Below are 19,234 nucleotides of genomic sequence, written 5' to 3' on the forward strand. Positions count from 1 at the left end.
TTAAATGCGGGCCACACTTTATTTAAATAATGAATTCAGGAAAAATTGCCTTATGGCCAGTAAAAGAATATGGGGGCCTGCTGTAGTGCGGAAAGCCGGTTAACTGGGGGTATTCCCATACCCCCTGATCAATAAATGGGCGAGTCCCCGGCCCCCAAGCCCCAGTGGTCCCGAGACCGCAGGATCCTGGCTAGCCGCTAATAAAAACCCCCAAACCTCAAGACATCTTTGACTGATGGCTGTTGGTCCGGAAGTGGCCCAGCGCATCCTCCCTCCACAGGCACTGTAATCGCACGATCCGCAATGCCAGAAGGTCAGATGCACTGTTGGCTTACCTGATTTTACAAATTGGGACACACCGAAATACCGGTTATTTCCGCACTACCCGCCAGTGCGACCAATGAGGGTGTGCTCTTATTGCCCTGGAAAGCACATCCTAAATGCTTACATCAATGAAAACTTCAACTCAAGGCACACAACCCATCTTCCTAGAACTGGTTGCAAACCAAGATCAAATCCAGCCCTGTAGAAGCAGAGAGAAAAGGCTAATTTGGCAGGAAAAAGCCTGGAAGGAGTTGAATCTGCCTTGAACATCCTGCAGACATCAAAATTCAGATCAAATTCACCTGTGTTATAGGTGGGGCAAATCCTGATATATTTGTCCATGTAGTTGCAGACTGAGTTCTTTTCTGCAAGACAGGAAAATGGTGGGGTGGGGAATGGGGGCTGAGGAGTAAGAGCTAAGGAGCCGGCATGACTGCCCAGCGGCATCTGCCACCAAAAAGTAGGGCCAGACCTTTTGCATCGGTGTGGGCATATAATAGCAGCTTGGGAACTCTATAAATTGATCATAATATGTAATTCTGTCCGACCATAACTCACAGTTGGGGGGAAAAACAATGTACTTCCATCTGGTTACCTGAAGGCTATTTACAACCTCAGAATTTAAAAAAGGATGTCTTTTTTCATGTTGGAGAAAGAATATTTTAAGATATGGCATTTCAAAGTGGTTTTCAGATGGATGAGCAAAACAGAAATCATGGGGAACATCAGGATATAATTACCTGCTTTATAAAGAAATCTACCACGAAGAGTAGAGCACGTCTGCTCCCTCCTTTGGTTCCCCCCTCTCCAAACAGACATGACAGCACCGCAGAGTGCGGTGCACAGCCAAGCACGAAGAAATATCACTGCGCGAATCATTAGCGGCCTTCGTTTGGTGGAAGAGACATTAGCGGCTCCGTGATTCCGAACCAAACAATCGTCAGCTGTCATCTTGTCTTTAACAAGGCAATTAAAAGTTTCACATGGAGCCAAGTGGCAAAGGGAGGTCAAAGGCGGACTTGGGAGAATTTAAAACTAGGTTTCCTGTCTAACTCTGAGATTCGAGGTAATTGGATCAAGCCTAAAACGATGCGCTCAGATATGTTGCATCATAGCAGGAACGGCAAACAGCTTCTTTGGGCTCAAAATTCTCAATGAAAATATCCCTTCCATGTTTTACTGAGGTTTATCTGAGATGAAGAACAGAAGTTTGCGGACATTGAAATCATGCTTTATTCAACTGAAATCTGAACACAAAGAGGCAGGCATTGTTAAACTATCAAAGAAAAGGAATGCATACAATTATGTACAACTTAAGTGCATGCCATAGCCATGGGAGCAAAGTGTGGGGAGGAAACAAAACTACAACTTTACGAAGCTGTGGTGGGAATCATGTGTTGCAGAGTTCTGAATTTTGGTTCAATTCCTCTAGCTGTGCAGCAGAAGGGCAGGCATTAAAGAGCAGAATAGTTTCAAATTTCCCAGATTAGTCCATTCCCTCCTTAACTGGCACTTGGAGTCTCTGAGATATTGTCCACCAACCCCCCCCCCCGGGAATAAAGATGCAAGACACTGGTAATGGGTTAAACTGGGCCACTCTATTGAGCAGGTAATGATACTCATTGTGATTCCCCAACCAGGGCTTGCAGTAGTGCGGGATCAGATTTGAGGCCAAGGGTCTCACAGGTCCCTCCCCCCAACCATATACACCCCATTGTCTCACGGTCCCTCAGATGACACGACACTGGTCGGTGCCTGATGTGACCACCCCTTGGGCCTGTAAGTCCCCTCTCATTGCCCCCCCCCAACCCCGGAATAAAGACATGAGACAAGTATTATGGATCAAAACATGGGCCACACTTTACTGATAATCATTCAGAAATTTTTTTGCCAATCAATTGGCAAAAGGGAGGGGGCTGCTATAGTGCAGAAAGAGATAAATCCATAATCATATGGGCGAGTCCCGGCCCCAGGTTCTTGCGGTCTTAAGGACAGCAGGAACCCGGCTGGCCACTGTCATGACTTCAACTGAAGAAAACCTGGAATCTGAAGGGTTAATTACAGGTGAGGAGAATGCTGGGCAATCAGAATCGCCGGCAGCTGAATCACCACCAGATTCTCCTCCCCAGTAGCCAGAGTGAGGGAGAAGCTTTGGCAAGGACTCATGACACGAAGATCCGAAGCCCGCATAAATGATTCCCATAGGAACATCAGGTCGACCAGCCCTGAATATTAGCAGGATGAGGTGTTTAGATGACTGCTGTTGCTATAAAATCTGCACCCAGAGGCTTGCAAGTTTGTGGAAGCAACAAGTCCATTCTCTGGCTTGCACCCACGCTCCTGCTCATCTTGGGCCTTGTTTTCTGGACCCTTGGCTTTGGACTCCGACTTCTGACTATAGTTGGTGTTTTGGCTCTGGCACTTTGGTATCTGTTTTGCATCTAGTGGACTACTATTATTGGACTGATTTATTGGACTTTTGCCTGTTAAAACCCCTGGAAATGTGACAGCTGCTACTAAACACCCCCAGACCCTGAGCCATCTTTACTTGATGACTGTTGGTCTGGAAGTGGCCCCAGCACATCTTTCCCACCCAGGTGCTGTAATCGCATGATCTACAGCCCTGGGAGGTCTGATGCACTGTTAGCTTACCTGATCTTAATGTGGGACTTACCGAGAAATACCTTTTTGTTCCACACTCCCCGCCAGTGCGACCAGATTTCCACCATATAAATGCCAACAACCCTTACCAGTGTGGGATAGGCAAAAAAAAAAAATCACCTCCATCCACTTGCTAATCAGGATGAAGGTGGAAAATTCCTATCTGGCCCCTAAAAAGTGACCAGAAAAACTCATACTAGTATAAGGCGGGCTGGCGGGTGCCAGAAAAAGGATGATTAGTGAGGAGAATGCCGCTTAAATAGCCAGGGGTGTTCTCCCACTCTTTGAACAAGTCTCATGAGAGCCTGAAGGTCTTGCGCCATCCATGAGAGGGGGCAAAGCTTAGTCGCACTGCCAAAGCCTCATCAGCTTGGCAGCAACTTCATCCTTGCTGACGGCCCCAAGGGGAGCGTGGAAGAGTCAGTCCAGTCCAGAAAGATCCCTCCCAGCCAAACTTACTAAAAGCAGCCTGCGAGGTTGCAATAACACCAGTCATGGGCATAAGCATGTTGAAAATGTTTTGAGCCGATCCAAAATTTCTGGTGACAATCCAGAGGAGATTTTGTTATTTTTCCCAACCGATTTGTAGAACCTTTTTTTCCAATTGTTCTCCGACTTGTTTTGTTTTTTTATTTTTCTTTTGTAACAAGGACATTTCCTCTCTCCCCCATCTTTATTCTGGAATAACATTTAATCCTGGGCAACACGGCACACAGGAGAAGAAAGGCAAGAGGTTTGGATTTGTTTGGTATTGTTTAGCTTTAAAAAAAGCTTTCCTGCTGCCATTGTGAACGGTAAACTCCATCGCTAGGAAACGGCTGTGGAGTGTCTTATTCCCTGTGGTAAATATCTCTTTTTATGAATAGGATGAAGAACTTCTGAAAGTCATTCAAGCACAACCGTGCAACAATGCACTCCTGATAGAGGTGTGTACAATTCTTTCTTTGTGGTGTTTTACTGATGTGCAGGAACAGATGTGCTTGCGAAATTTAAAAAAAACCTGAACAAAAAGGAATCTTACTGTAATGGCCTTTGTACACTTAAACCTAGTGTGTCAGCTGTCCCTGGCAGAGGTCTGACCTGGCTATGGTGACATAGGCCTTAGTTACAGCCCGGCTGGATTACTGTAACATGCTCTACATGGGGCTGCCTTTGGAAAGTGCTCAGAAATTTTAGCAAACCCAAAATACTGCAGCCAGATTTCTAACTGGGGCTGATGACAGGGAATATATAACTCCTCTGTTACAACAAATCCAGTGTCTGCCAACTCATTCCCCAGCAGAATTCAATGCGCTGCTTCTAAATAGCTTGGATCCAAGCTTTCTCAAGGACTGCATCTCCCATTATGATTATGCCCAGATGTTAAGATCACCAGGGGAGGCCTTTCTCTCAGTCCCGCCACTCTCACCATCTCACTTGGTGGGGTACATGGGAGAGGGCCTTCTCTGTTGCTGCTCCCCGATGTTGGAACTCCCTCCCACAGGAAGCCAGCCTGGCCCCATCTTTGCTGTCCTTCCACAAGCAGGTAAAGACCTTTTTCTTCAGGCAAGCTTTCCCTTAGTGACTGACAGTCTAGGAGATAAGAAATTGGATGGTTTGTATTTTCTTGCTTCTAAATGCTTTTACCTAATATTTTTAACATTATGAATTAGTTCTTTTTGTAATATCTGAGTGATTTACTGTTTTTAGCTTTTAATATTGTATTTTTAATGAACCTTATGTTCCCTTTTTTGGAGAAAGGCAAAACATGTAAGAATACTATGAATGAATGAATGAATGAATGAATGAATGAATGAATCAATCAATCAATCAATCAATCAATCAATCAATCAATCAATCAATCAATCCATGATAATTTGATACTGCAACTCTTCCTTTTGTTGGATACTGTCATTGTTTCATTGTGTATCATAAACCACTTTGGGATGGCAATTTAACTTAAAAAGCATTTTTGAAGATCGATCGACCAACCAACCAACCAACCAACCAACCAACCAACCAACCAACCAACCAACCAACCAACCAACCAACCAACCAACCAACCAACCAACCAACCAACCAACCAACCAACCAACCAACCAACCAACCAGCCAGCCAGCCAGCCAGCCAGCCAGCCAGCCAGCCAGCCAGCCAGCCAGCCAGCCAGCCAGCCAGCCAGCCAGCCAGCCAGCCAGCCAGCCAGCCAGCCAACCTACCAACCAATCAATCTCATATAGTGAAGTATGAGCAGAAATGGGGAAAGTTACTTTTTTAGCCCACCACGCCCTGAATACCTAAGACAGCATGGGCAGTAGCCCTCCTAAGGTGGTGTTCTGCTGAAAGTAATAGTTCACGTCCCTGAGGAGGATGAATTGAAGGGCATGAGGTAGCAGGTATGTAAGCATCAAAGCAAGACAGTGTATGTCTGAAAGTTGAGTCATGGCAACTGGACTTCTTTCTTATTAGTTTGAAACGTTTCGCTCCTCCTCCAAGTACCTTCTTCAGTCAGTTCTTCACTGAGTAGCAAAACATTTCAACCTAACAAGAAGTCTAGTTGCCATGACTCAATGTCCAGATAACCTCACCTGGATGACTGTGTATCTTCTCAGATATAAGACAGTGTAGGATTCTCTCACAGCAAAAGACCCACAACTTGTGTATATCTTTTGACTCATCCATATGTTTTCTTACACCCACCTCATCTGTTCATGTATCAGCAGAGAGGAGAGGTAATTGTTGCTGTTACATTTGTTTTTGATGATGGTGGTAAAGGCAGTCTAATTATTGAAACTAAAGCTCTCTCTCTCTCTCTCTCTCTCTCTCTCTCTCTCTGTGTGTGTGTGTGTGTTTGTGTTTGTGTGTGTGTGTGTTTGCTTAATAGAGGAAGCCAGGGAGTTCACAGGCCCCGTGGCTTCTGCATTTTCATCTCTCATCTTCTTCAAAAAAGCAAGCCCTTTGAAGATGTTTATCAAAAAGGATCATTAAGATGAAATGCGAGACTAAAATAAGGAGAAAGGAACCTTTATGTTTAGGACAACAAGAGGGTCCCCTGATGATGTAGAAAGCCAACCCAAATGTAACCATGGGGGAGAGGCATCTATTTTTTTTTTGTTTTGATGGAAAATCTACCATTTTCCAAACTTTAAAAGAAGAACATTTTAAAATAGATAACTTCATCATCCTTAGTACAATCCCCAGAGCAGTTAATTTTTCCTCTCCCTCCCTTCTTACCCAGCCCCAGTCTGTCTTTGTAGTCCTGGTGCATTTCAGCTGATAATTGGCCTGTGGGTTGATATTTTTGATACAACAACTGGCTACAGAAAATATGTCATCTTATTTTTCACTTCGTAGCCGTCACAAGAAAAGTTAAGCCCTTGGGTCTTATTGATTCAAACATGACAAGGATATGCTTACGTGAGTGTTGTAGCGCTAAATCAATTCTGCATTAATAACAGTACAAAACTTGGCAAGACTTCTAACTTGACTAGCCTCCTTTTGAACAAGAGACCCCCAAATTAGCATTTTACAATCCACATTTTCAGATTTAATGCCAGCATCCTTTTGAGGAGCTTCATTAGCACAAGGACATGGAGGCCACCAATCGCGGCAGATTGCCATTGATTAAACTCTTCTGTTCTTGGTTTGGGTGTGTGTGTGACTTGATAAAACTTACATGCACCCCAAAATTAAAACAAGAAAGTAACCACAACTAGAGAGAACAACATGCATGCAGTGCATTGCACTGAAGATAAGAACTTTTTAAACACCGGCCAGATTGCACCAAATTTCAAACCCTATGTCTGGTGTTCTAAAAAGACACCAAGGCCGCATAACAGGGCAAACCTCTCTTGAAGTCTAACACATCTTCCCGACCTCTACGGAGCAAGCCAGAGTGAAGCTAACTAGCAATTAATTTGTAGGCTTGTCTCACTGTATCCTCCAGAATCTACTGGAAGCTGTCAAGGAGGAGAAAAATCCATCAAGACGAAGTAATTTTCTTCAGCTGGAAGAAGGAGAAAGAAGCATCATCCCCATGAGATGCGGCATAAACACCATTGCTACAATGTGGAAATCATTATGGTAATACATTCACAACCTTTTCACATACTGTGGCCTATCTTTAGTCTCTCAGACGGAGCATATAACTCTTTCTTAACTAGGATGAACTTTGATATTGTATGCAGAAACAGTTAATATGCTTCCCAGTTCCCAGTTCTTCCTGCCTCTGAGATGACCACAGCCCCCCTCTTGAAATCACATTGCACCATGGGTTAAAAACGCATCTAGAGAACTTCTTGCAGTAGTTACTGAGCTAGAAAGACAAGAAGAGATGATCTCGGACGGCTTGAGGACAACTAGCCCTAAGATACAATATTTTAGTTCAGGCACAATACATTCCAGGCCTCAATAACAGTTTAGCTGATGCCCTGTCAATCGGTTCAGGGAGTTAGATCCAGGAGCCAGTGAATTCCCAGAGACTCTTCCCCCAGAGGTCTGGTAAATTGACATGATGCGGAAAGAACAATAGGGCCCTGAGGACGTGGAAAGGGTACTCAGCAGTGAGTATAGAATTTCAGGAGTTCAGAAACCTATTGGGTTTGGAGCTGATTTGGCTGTCTCTGGTGGAACACCTACAGCAGTTTATTATACAGTGGTGCCTCGCAAGACGAACGACTCGTGGGACAAAAAAACTACAAGACGAATGGTTTTTGTGATTGTGTTGGTGACTCGTAAGATGGCTTCTTCTATGGCCATGCTTCGCATGAAGATTTTTTTCGCAACACCGATGCCTCGCAAGACGAAAATAATTCATTCATCTTGGGAGGTTTCCCATAGGAATGCATTGCAATGCATTCCTATGGGAAACCGCTTTTTGCAAGATGAAAATTTCGCAAGACGGTGCTACTCGCACAACGAATTACTTTTGTCTTGCGAGGCACCACTGTATATCTACATAGGAAAGGATTGGCACCAGGGTCCATACAAGATAGGATGTCTGCACTTGACTTCCATACTAGGGTCCAGGGGCATCAGGATTATAACTCTGATTTCTGTATACGGAAGATGATCAAAGGCTGGAATAAAGAAAAGGGGGCGGGTAAAAGATGCAAGGGCACCCATATCCCCAGCATTGACAGAAAAAAATTATAAACAATGGTGGTCATTTGTAGGGATGAGTTTTTTTGGGGGGGCATCATTGTTAACCTTCTTTGGCACACTAAGAATTAGCAACGTGGTAGCAGCTGGAAAGGGAGATGTGACAAAAGTAGCAACGGGAGAAAGTTAGGATAGCGGATGAGACAGCTCAGACAGTTCATATTCACTGATCCAAGGCAGACCAGTGTGGCATAGGTGCCGAACTTACTCTAGAACCTTGTTAAAGTTGTGCCCTGCTTTACGATTGCCCCACATTATGACGATGTTTTTGCGATTGCAAAACGATGGTCTGAATAGGCTTTTTTCACTTTGCGATGATCGGTTCCCTGCTTCGGGAACCTATTCTTCGCAAAACAACAATTTTCGTACAGCTGATCAGCGGTTCCAAAATGGCCGCCGGGTAAATAAAATGGCTCCCCGCTGTTTTCTGGGACAGATTCCTTGCAAGACAGCCACCGAAAATGGCTGCCCTATGGAGGATCTTCGCTGGACAGTGAGTTTTAAGCCCATTGGAACACATTAAACGGGTTTTAATGTGTTTCAATTGGTTTTTTACTTTTGCATTACGTTTTTGTTCTACAGCGATTTCGCTGGAAGGAATTAACGTCGTAATGGGAGGCACCACTGTATATAGACGAGTTATGTCCAGTGAAGGCAATGAGTGTATATATGGAAATTGGGGGCCAGGACAGGAATATTTCTCTGTGCACAAAGATGGTTCCCCTTTAACGAAATACCAGTTTTGGAAGTTGACGGACATGGCACTACACTTGAAATTCTAGGCTTGAAATTCAGTATGCATTCTTTTAGAATTGGGGCTGCCATGACAGCCGCCACTCTGGGCCATCATCCTGATGAGATTAAACAGCTCGGGTGGTGGTCATCTTCAGCTGAATGCAGATATAGTAGAACACTTCCTCATGTCTAGGCAGGTGCCTGTTTCTGTTCTGTCATTGCAGGTCCAGTCGTGACGGTGAGGCAGCAACACAGCACAATCATTGGTCACAGTTGTGTTTTCTGGACAGCACGATATAAGGCCAGGTCAACCTGGGGGAGTAATTTGGGCCTTGGACCTCGAGCCCAGATCGAGTGGAAGGGACTCCGAGGAATGCAATGGGGCCAATTTTGCAGAGTAGCTGCATCTGGATTGCATCCCCTAGATGTGCTGTTGATACACTTGGGCAGTCATGATCTGGCCAGATATGGTGGAAAAGCCTTGATCTTGGGCATAATGTGTGACCTCAGATGGCTGAGGGCATCACGCCCTACTATGAGCATTTTATGGTCTACGTTCATCCCACCGCTCGCATGGAGGGTGGCGACACACATTCAGTGAGTTAACAAACACTGCACGGTGGAGTTTAAACAGGGAAGTACGCAGGGCAGTGTGTAATGGCCTTGGATCGGTGATTGGTCACCAGGAGATCTGTGCCGATAGGCCTGAGCTCTTTCGGCGTGATGGCGTGCACCTCTCGGATAGAGGTTTGGATGTCTTTCTTAAAGACATCCGGGGGGGTGGGTCTGCTTCTGGAGCTTCTGGAGAAGCTGGATGGCAGGCATGGGACTTAGTGTCACTAGTCCCGATACTGTAGCGGGGAGTGTGGATAGAACAGGTTTCAGTGACTCCCCTCGCAATCACAGGTAATGTATACAGTAGTTCATCTGATCTTCCATCTCTGTGGATCATGCAATTACAGTGCTTGGGGGGGGGGGAGAGATACGTTGGGGCCACACCCAGACCAACAGTCAACAAGGAGAATATGGCTTGAAGTCCAGGGGTGGTCAAATTGGGGCCAGCCGGGTTCTCGCTGTCTTCACAATTGCGAGAACTTGGGGCTAAGGACTCACCCATTTGTTTGGTAAGAGGTCCATTGAGACCTCTGTGCAGAACCTGCACTATGGCAGGACCCCCCCCCTTTTATGGTGGGCAATAATGATTATTCAATAAAGTGTGGCCCATGTTTATCCCAAGATACTTATATCGCATCATTATTCTGGGGCAATGTCCTGTGTGCCACATACATTTAGTGCCAGATACACTAAATCAGTGGCCCCCAACCTTGGGCCTCCAGATGTTCTTAGACTACAACTCCCAGAAGCCTTTCACCACCACCTCTGCTGGCCAGGATTTCTGAGAGTTGAAGTCCAAGAAAATCTGGAGGCCCAAGGTTGGAGACCACTGCACTAAATGACAGACTGGATAATAATAAATGGGAGCCTCTTTATACCTGGCTGAAATCTACGTGGGGCTGCCTTTGAGGCTGATGCGGAAACTCCAAGTGGTGCAGAATGCGGCGGCCAGACTCCTTAGTGGAGCGAGAAAATACCAACATATTTCTCCTATTCTGGCCACGCTGCACTGGCTGCCCATTTGGTTCCGCATTGACTTCAGAGTATTAATGCTTACTTATAAAGCCCTATGTGGACAGCAGTATGTGGATCGAGAACTCCCAGAAGTACAAGTGGGATTCCGAAGGGGCAGAGGAACTCGAGACCAAATTGCCAACATGCGCTGGATTATGGAGAAAGCCAGAGAGTTCCAGAAAAACATCTACTTCTGCTTCATTGACTATGCAAAAGCCTTTGACTGTGTGGACCACAGCAAACTATGGCAAGTCCTAAAAGAAATGGGCGTGCCTGACCACCTTATCCATCTCCTGAGAAACCTATATGTGGGACAGGAAGCAACAGTTAGAACTGGATATGGAACAACGGATTGGTTCAAAATTGGGAAAGGAGTACGACAAGGCTGTATATTGTCACCCTGCTTATTTAGCTTATATGCAGAATACATCATGCGGAAGGCTGGACTGGAGGAATCCCAAGCTGGAATTAAGACTGCAGGAAGAAATATCAACAACCTCCGATATGCAGATGACACCACTCTGATGGGGGAAAGTGAGGAGGAACTAAAGAACCTTGTAATGAGGGTGAAAGAGGAGAGTGCAAAAAACGGTCTGAAACTCAACATCAAAAAAACTAAGATCATGGCCACTGGTCCCATCACCTCCTGGGAAATAGAAGGGGAAGATATGGAGGCAGTGACAGATTTTACTTTCTTGGGCTCCATGATCACTGCAGATGGAGACAGCAGCCGTGAAATTAAAAGACGCCTGCTTCTTGGGAGGAAAGCAATGACAAACCTTGACAGCATCTTAAAAAGCAGAGACATCACCTTGCCAACAAAAGTCCGAATAGTCAAAGCTATGGTTTTTCCTGTAGTGTTGTATGGAAGTGAGAGCTGGACCATAAAGAAAGCTGACCGCCGAAGAATTGATGCCTTTGAATTGTGGTGCTGGAAGTGGCTCATGAGAGTCCCCTGGACTGCAAGGAGAACAAACCTATCCATTCTGAAGGAAATCAACCCTGAGTGCTCACTGGAAGGACAGATCCTGAAGCTGAGGCTTCAGTACTTTGGCCATCTCATGAGAAGAGAGGACTCCTTGGAAAAGACTTTGATGTTGGGAAAGTGTGAAGGCAAGAGGAGAAGGGGACGACCGAGGATGAGATGGCTGGACAGTGTCTGCGAAGCAACCAACATGAATTTGACCCATCTCCGGGAGGCAGTGGAAGATAGGAGGGCCTGGCGTGCTCTGGTCCATGGGGTCACGAAGAGTCGGACACGACTAAACGACTGAACACACACATAAAGCCCTAAACGGTTTAGGACCTCAATATTTGGCAGAACGGCAACTCCCACCAAGGTCTACCCGTATCACCCACGCAAGTCAGGAGGTGAGGCTGAGGAGCTTGACGCCAAGAGAGGCCCGGAAGGAAAGAACTAGAAACCGGGCCTTCTCGGCGGTGGCTCCTCACCTCTGGAATAATCTCCCTCCAGTGATTCGTGCAGCCCCTTCGCTGGGTATTTTCAAAAACCAACTAAAAACATGGATGTTTGTACAGGCCTTCCCTCCAGTTAATCCTTGATCATCTTTTCTTTCTCTTCTCTGGCCATCTTGAATAATTTATTAATTTATTAGCTCATGTTATAATTTTTGTATATATTTGTATGTTTTTATTTATGCATCTGGAAGCCGCCTAGAATGGTCGCAAGACCAGATGGGCGGGGTATAAATAAAATAAAATAAAATAAAATAAAATAAAATAAAATAAATAAATAAATAAATAAATAAATAAATAAATAAATAAATAAATAAATAAATAAATAAATAAATAAATACTCCCTAATCTTAGCTCAGAGATGTGACAAAATTCCTCTGTATTAATTGTTCTTGACAAAATAAGCTTCCTGAACATAGCCAGGTAACAGTTTGTTAACTCCCAGATTCTTGCATTCAACACAAGATCAATGGGTTGGTGTTCTGTTTGTTTGTTTCCTTATGCTTCTGTAGTTTTGGGCAAAATGTCTTGTGCACAAAATTATTGTTTTTTTCTCACTGTGAAGCAAGGGACAGACATATATAGCAGGGACTTTTGAAAACCAGAAAGACACAATCAACCCATCTGATGTTTCTGATTTTGAAAAGTCAATGCAACCAGAAGGTATCACGGTTTGGTTATGCAGCTGGCAGCATCCGCAAAATGTATGTTGCTTGTGCAGATTTGTTCCTGAAAATGGCAGAGCTCCCATCAAGATCAACAGAAAGTATCTCATTGTTAAATGAGTTGGGGGGGGGGAACAGAACCCATCATGCTTTCTCATGATGAAGATGTATATATCCCTAGTCAGATTTAGAGTCCCTTGAAAATCATGTCCACATTCGGTAGTGTTTTATATAAATATCATGTGGTAAAGTACCATCAAATTCAACCCACTTGTTGATTTAATTTTATACAGTTATATCCCACCTTTAATATATAGAGAGAGTCAAGTTGGTTAGCAAAGAAGACACAATCACATATAATTGTTGTTTGTGGACAGGATGTAGCTTACCTGTATTCTCACTTCAGTTGACATGTCCTTGAGAGAGAAAGAATGGAACATTTATATGGTGTCTTGGCCGAAGTCTACCAAAAAGCCTTTTCATCCTTGAGTGATCCGGGATGTTTTAGGACCTGGAGAAATGTAAGCTGAAATGAGCCTATTCAATTTCCTTGAAAGAGCTGGAGAATACAATGCGGGAGACAGATTTTTCCTGTCGCTTACCAAACGTTTGAAGCAAAAATGGCTGCTTTTTCAACACTGCAGCCCTTGTGGGAAATGACCTGTACAAGGGATAAGTTGACAGCCACAGTAGGGGATTTCATTACACCTTCGGATTTGACTGGCGCAACCAGCTCTCTCTAACCCCTGGCAAATGCTCGGAATTGAATCTGTAAATGTTAATCAATATTTCAGGCCTATTAAATAAAGGAAGGCATTGTGGAAATCAAAGTGCTAATGGCTGGCGTGGTGCTCGGCAAAAGGCTTCCAGCCTGTCAGAAATCTTGTCAAGAGCAAAAGAGCAAATATTTTAATAAAACAATTATCTCTACAATATCAAACCTGTTACGCTGCTGGCGCAATTGCGCTGACTTAATTTTCATGCCAGCGTGCAAGACGAGCGCTCAAAGAGAAGTCTCAGAGCCCGGGCTCAGAGGGAGGCTTTGATGACAAATCCGTGCAAAGTTCTTTTGTGCATAATCCTAAACACTTAGTAGGAATTGGGTTAAGAGCAACCCTCACACTTTCCAGCGATGCTCCTTGAAGCATAGGTAGAGAATGCAAATGTTATTATGGATGGTGACCAACTCAGAGCCTCTGTCCCCTGTTTGGGTTTCAGAGTGCTGGGGGTCAGAGGAAAGAAACCCCTCTCTTTGACCAGCTCAACCGCATATTTGAGGTGAGTTAAGAAGGGGCTGCCACAACAGAGATGCTGGATGGTGATGGACACCTGTCCTTGCACACCGGTGGTCTGGGTCTTTGGTCCAGCCTAGTAGGAACAGCTGGGGTGATTGGGAATGGGATCATAGGCAACTGCAGGAGAGGTTGGCAGCCCTCTCCATCTTGAGGTGGACTTGGCTTAAGGGAGGCTCAGAGCAGGAAGAGGGAGGCGTAAATATTGGTTCTGGAGCTTGGTGGGCTTGGTGGTCAGAGTGCTCTGGTGGACTCAAGTGCCTGGGGTTCATCGTATTCTCTTCTCTGTTGCCTCCTGGCATGCACGGGGGTGTTTGGCATCACCGTTCTGCTGTTGGTGGCATTGCCCTCTCACTCTTTCCTCATGGGCCACAAGGATATCGACTCATGGAGCATGTCTAGTCTTCCAATCCTCCTTTCCAAGGCTAACCAGATCCTCTGCCCTGTCAGTCTAGCGCACCTCTCGGTTGACTGTGTCCACACAGAGATCCTCTTCCTCCATCCTGAACTTCTCCTTATCTATTCCCTATGAGCTTGCCACAGCTGTCCTTTCTTCCTCAGTGCCCTCTACTGATCTATCAGTACCGTCTTCGTCTCCCCAGTCCGTTGGAGAGCTGCAGGTGGTGAACACCATCGCTGGAATGCTCGAGGTAGAAGGATCACTCACTGCTGGACCAGCCTGAGGGAAAGGATCCTGGCTGGCCCCATGCTAATGTTTAGTCAGAATTTCCTTTCTTGGAACTTGGATCCTTTAGCTTGGGTCCTATCATCAGAGGTTTCACAGAACAAGTATGTTCTATGTGACAGCTCTTGAAGTACCAGAAGTTGGCTATCACGTCACCTCTCAGTCTTTGCTTCTTCAGGATAAACATAGTCAATATTATTCCTCATAAGGTTTAGATTCCAGACACTTTATGATTTGAGAGTCATGTAATGAAGTTTTGCTCTTTCTTTTCTGTTAAGGAATTGTATGGTCCAATAAAATATTTGGGTGTTAGAGATTCATAGACCGTTTTCAAATACTTGAGGAGGGGTAAGATCTGTTCTTAGGCAGCTGTCCTAGAGTGCAGGACATGTAATAATGGGCTCAAAATACAGGAAGCCAGATTTTGGCTGCATATTAGGAAAAAAACAAATCTTAACTATTCAAGCAGTACAACAATAGAATCAATTCCCTCTGGAGTTGATGAGTGCTCCAACGCCAGAGTCATTCAAGAGAAAATTGGGCAAACATCTGTCGGATTTGCTCTGATCTGGATTCCTGTCTTGAGGATGGGATTGGACTTGATGGCCTTATAGGCCCCTTCCAACACAATGATTCTATGATCCTGAGCACCCTCCTGTATGCACTTTCCAGCTTATCAATGTCCTTCTTAAATTGTGATGCCCAGGAATGGGCAGTGAAGCCTGGCCAAAGAAGAAGAGAGTGGCATTATTTCTTTGATCTGGACACACTGTGCTTCTATTGATGCAGCTGAGTCTTGTATTAGCTATTTTCCTCCTTCGCTCACCTTACACTGTCTTTACTAAGATTCCTGGATTTTTTCACATCCCTGATTGAAGGAACTGAGATCACCCAATCCTTGATTTCCCAAATCAGTGAAGGGGTTGGGTGAAGCAACTCATCACTGAAATGTGGTCATTCTCCAGGCTAGAATTTGCAAGAAAACTCGATTATGTCTTTTTTAAAAATACCTTAAGTAAGATTATAACAACAAGCAAACAAGCACAACTTTTCTGTCATGCATTAGATATTTTGGGATTCTCTCATACAATAGTGCAAAAATTAGTTTCAAACATGGATGAGCACCTGTTTATTTTGGGTTTTTTTAATTATTATTTTTTTAAAAAATTGAGTAGATGCTAACAGGTGGAAAACTGTTCATTCAGCCCTCATTCACACCACATGCTGTGGAAAAGCTAGGTGGGAACTTTCACGGTTGCAAATTTATTCTTGAAGTTCCCAGAGGGGCTGTTTAGCTGAAGAAATGTCTTGAAAGTGTGGTCCCATGGGAATAAGCTGCATCGAAGGATGTAGCAGATACTTGTTTCAACCACATGCATGCCCTCGCAGACACACAATAGAAGATGGAGACAAAGATACCATGACAGTAGTGAAGAAACATTCCAAAACCAGAGTTTTAAGGTAAAGTGTCTCTCTAAGGGATGTGAAAGAAGTCAGAAAATAGAATCATAGAATCATCACAGGGTTGCAAGGGACCTTGGAGGTCTTCTAGACCAGTGGTTCTTAACCTTTGTTACTCGGATGCTTTTGAACTGCAACTCCCAGAAACCCCAGTCAGGACAGCTGGTGGTGAAGGCTTCTGGGAGTTGCAGTCCAAAACTCCTGAGTAACCCAAGGTTAAGAACCAGTGTTCTAGACCAACCCCCTGCCCAAGGCAAGAGACCCCATACCATCCCAGACCTCATACCATTCCGGACAGATGGCTGTCCAATAATTTCTTGAAAACCTTCAGCGATGGGGCACCCACCACATCGGGAAGCAAGCTGTTCCACTGCTTCATGGTTCTCACCATCAGGAAATTCCTCCTTACATTACATTTTGTATTAATACAAAAGGAGGCTGGGAGAGCAGGCGTGAGGAAGCTGAGAAGGTGAGGGTCAGTGAGGGAGACCACGATGGGTGACCACAAAGATGCAGATGAAGATGGAAGTGACGAGGGGGAGTTGGACGTAGAGGTGAGGAGGACCCAGTTACAAGGTCCATGCCAGAGAAAACCATCTTTCCGTGAGGTGGAGAAAGAAACCGCTGGGACTCATAATGGACCATGATTATAATTTGAAGATAGGAAGAATACTTGCTATGTTCTCTGTTAAACATAGGGTATTTTGATAAGGAACCTTCAAAGTCCCTCAGTGCCTCACCTCTCACAGCTTTTTATCTTTTAGTTTCTGTAATCTGCACAAAGTGTGCCTGAGTAAAACGAGTATCTTTCCTCAAGCAAGCTGCATAGCACGAGCAGGGGCAGAAAAAAACTATCTGATGGATCAAAAAAAAGTCCCTAAAAAGGCTCAATCTCTTGCGGGTGAAGTGGAAATGTTGAAATGGGCACAAGTGAGCAGATTTCTAAATCCTACTGTAAGTTCCTGCTGTAATTTAATAGTGAAGAATTCAAATTTTTTATTGTGTAGCTCAGTTCTTCCTGCTCTTTGATTGTAGGCTAACTTGGTTGGGCTGTTTTGCTCCTTTCACCCCTCAGAAGTCAAAACATCCTGAACTGTTGGATGGGGCAGGCACAATAAAAAAAGAGAGACTGAATGTTCTCCCAGTATTGTCCATATGTTATGCCTCTGCGTCCCCCCCCACCACCACATTTTCCTTTACTAGAGGGGGAAAAACCAGTGTCACATTTGTTCCCGACAGCTTGCATGTGGCTTAACATTTAGACAATTCATGTTCAGACATTAATTAACTAGGGTGAGACAATGAACAAATGGTAGGAACTCTTCACTTCTCATCTCGAAAGGCTAACAGAACGGGCCGGTCATGTTTTGTGAGCCTTGGCCAAGAAAACGCTTCAACTGCCAACAGCAGGATGCGTTTCAGATGGGGGGGGGGCTGAAGTCAAACTGCCAACAGTTTCTAAATAATTGCTCTCGAGCAAGGGGAATTTGACATTTCACACACAGATCCACACACACATACACAGACAGTGTGATAATGATTTTAAAAAGCCACCATAAAACGGAGAAGCACATGGAAGCGGATGCCCTGCTTTACAAAGTTTTGACAGGGTCTGCCATGTGAAAGTGTTGAAGTGGTGATAGAATTGATAGAACGAGGCCTTTACTTCATGTTCCTGCTCCTCCAAAATTAAATCTCATCATTCGAAGTAGGGTTGTGTACTGGATTTGGATAAATCGCAAATTATGAACCGAATTGGCCTGGTTTGCTTCTGGTGAAGTGAACCAAATGCACAAATTGGTTTGGATCTGGAGCACAAATTAATTTTGGTTACCTTCACTCTGCTCGGCTTCCTGCTTCCTTCCCCCCCCCCAAAAAAGCAAGCTTTAAAGGTGCCTAAAATGCAAGCCTGCAGGCTGAAATTTGGCAGAGTCTTAAAATTATAAGAAAGTTTTGCAAGAGTTGTCCTTATACAAGTAGACCAGCAAAAACCTGACATGAAGACATGGGATTGTTAGTATTAAAAAGAAGAATCAATTAGTCTGTTAAAATCATGGCTGTTAACTGGTGCTAACTGGAAAAAAACAGCCTCAGATTAAAAAATGATTATCCCTTCTAGTGGTGGGAAGGAAAGAGAGCTGTCAATTGGTTGCTTAAGAACAAGTGAACAAACAAGTTAGGTTTTCATTCATAACCCGCTTGGTTGCTACATATTTTAGCAACAACCACTGAAAAGACCATCTTTAAGCTGGACTCTTTTTTTTGCACTTTCAAACTATTTTACACTGCTGTCTAGAAATGGACAAGAAATGGCTGTTTCGGCAGCTCTTGCTGGTTTGTTTTGTTTGGCAGTTGCCAGCCCCGCCTTCTCTAGTGGGCACCCACTCAGAGGCAGTTCCTGCAGGAGGCGGGGCAGAGAAGCCAGGGGGGCTGCCTCTGAATGGACACCTGTCAGAGGAGGCGGGGCTGGGAAGCTCCAAACATCTGTTTCGCTGTAAAAACAAGCCAGCATGAAATTCCAAACCAGCCATTGGTGCCCATCTCTACTGCTGCCCTTCCCACTTTCTATAAATGATGATCTACAGAGGTTATATTTCACATATATGAATAAGGGGGCTAAAGTGCATGAAAGCTGATTCCAAATAAAATTTGATCATCTGACAGATGGTACAAGAATTTTCATTGATTTGCATAAAAATGTGGCATGCTGGTTTGGGTGAGAACATGAGAGCGGGCTTACTCAGTGGTGCCTCCCACACTTTGGATTGTCCTGTTCTGTGAAGCCAGGTTGGTCCCCTTCCTCTTGCCCTTTCATCATCAGGCCAAGAGATTCCTTTTTTAGGAAGGCTTTGAAATAATAAATGCACGTTTTAAGAATGCTGTAGTTCTTAACATTTAGAAATTTTAGAAGCATTTCAGAATGTTTTAAACAATTTCCGACGGTGATTTTTAAAATTATTTTGGTTTGTTTCATTGGTTTTTTTAATGTTGTTTCTCACAGTGTTTTGAACAGTGATTATTGTGTGATAAGGCAGCATATGAAATAAAGAATCAATAATAAGTACATTAACCTAGAAGCACATATAAACTGAGAAATAATTATTTATTGGTTGATGAGAATGGCTCATGATCAGATTCCAAAAGATCTCCCGTATGGAGAATTAGTGCAG

The sequence above is a fragment of the Pogona vitticeps genome, chromosome 5 (genome assembly GCF_051106095.1).
Source record: "Pogona vitticeps strain Pit_001003342236 chromosome 5, PviZW2.1, whole genome shotgun sequence".
NCBI classification, from domain to species: domain Eukaryota; kingdom Metazoa; phylum Chordata; class Lepidosauria; order Squamata; family Agamidae; genus Pogona; species Pogona vitticeps.